Source organism: Etheostoma spectabile, chromosome 3 (genome assembly GCF_008692095.1).
Source record: "Etheostoma spectabile isolate EspeVRDwgs_2016 chromosome 3, UIUC_Espe_1.0, whole genome shotgun sequence".
Taxonomy (NCBI): domain Eukaryota; kingdom Metazoa; phylum Chordata; class Actinopteri; order Perciformes; family Percidae; genus Etheostoma; species Etheostoma spectabile.
Genome location: NC_045735.1, coordinates 14,477,263 through 14,478,639, shown reverse-complemented (window position 1 = coordinate 14,478,639; position 1,377 = coordinate 14,477,263).

Below are 1,377 nucleotides of genomic sequence, written 5' to 3'. Positions count from 1 at the left end.
CTCTTAACACAGTTAGCACAACATCTGTCTGTGTCGGCTATACAATTAACATGTTTCTTGTTGCTTTGACACAAAAGTCATACAGTTAACACAAATTTGAACTTGAACATCTTACACACAAGCTCAACCAAGACCAAACAATTGTTTTTTTTCTGACAAATTTGCAAAGGCTTTTACACTGTATGTCAGATAACATCTTGTTCTAAACCTAACTTACAGTAGTAAGTCAAAGTGAACAGCTGTTCATGTTGTAAAGTGAAGCAAAAAATGTATCTCCTGCATATTACATTATTCCATTGTTACTGTAAATGAGAGAAACAGCTGATTGAAGTTATGCAAACAGATCAGTCACAGCTGATTCCAATCAAAAAAACACACTCTGATCTTTCAATTGCATAACCATAGTTTTTACAGTATTCTTTATATGTTACAGTAAGTGAGTGTTGTTCTTTGAGAGCAAAGATTACAATAACCAAAGTCAAATTCCTTGCTTGTTTATGCAAACCTGGCCAAAGCGGATTCTGATTATGAGTTGTTACAGTAGTACATACAGTAAAAGATGAGCTATTTGGGCTGGTTTTGTGCGCAAAAGGAACAATACAGTAAAGATGAACACAAAGAAAGTAAGAAAAATTCCTACATGAGGGAGAGGAAGACAAGTACCAGGACAATTCTGTCTCTGTTTCCCTTTTTTTTAATAAACCGTACATTCTATAAAGCTACTCTGAGATGGCTCATTAGTTTTTGTATTGAATTTCTGCAGCAAAAGAAACAAAATGCCTGCATTTACTAAACAAAAATGTAGAGAGGCTTCAAGAGAAACTGCAGTGTAAAACACAATTTATGATCAAGACAATATACTATTATCTATTGTTTAAGGGCAGACCTGACACATGTAAAATAATGCAGTTTCTGTAATTCCACCTAATATTAGTGTTTTGGACTATGACTGACTAAATGTTCCTGTTGGGAGAGAACATGTGTTAGTGTTTTGGAAGAATTATTGGATTTTGAGACATGTCTGCAGTGTTTTGGTAGACAGTGTATTGTATTAGTGTATTACTGTATTATGAAAATTAGTATTGGAAAATTGGAGCTGGAGTTTAGTTTAGTGTGTGTGTGTGTGTGTGTGTGTGTGTGAGCAGAAGCATGTCTTTCCCTTCTTTGTATTCTTTGCCCAGTTCCTTCTTCCCTACCACATGAGAAACATTACCTTCTTGAATCGAGGCATTCAGTCCCTCCAGGATTTCGCGATCGCGCCAATTCACGCCAATTCAAGCAAATTCACGCAAATTCAACCAATCACCGCAACTTTTTTGCAAATTTGACCACTAACCAGAGTTCACTGCGACTTCAACCAATCCCAGCAGTCCCACA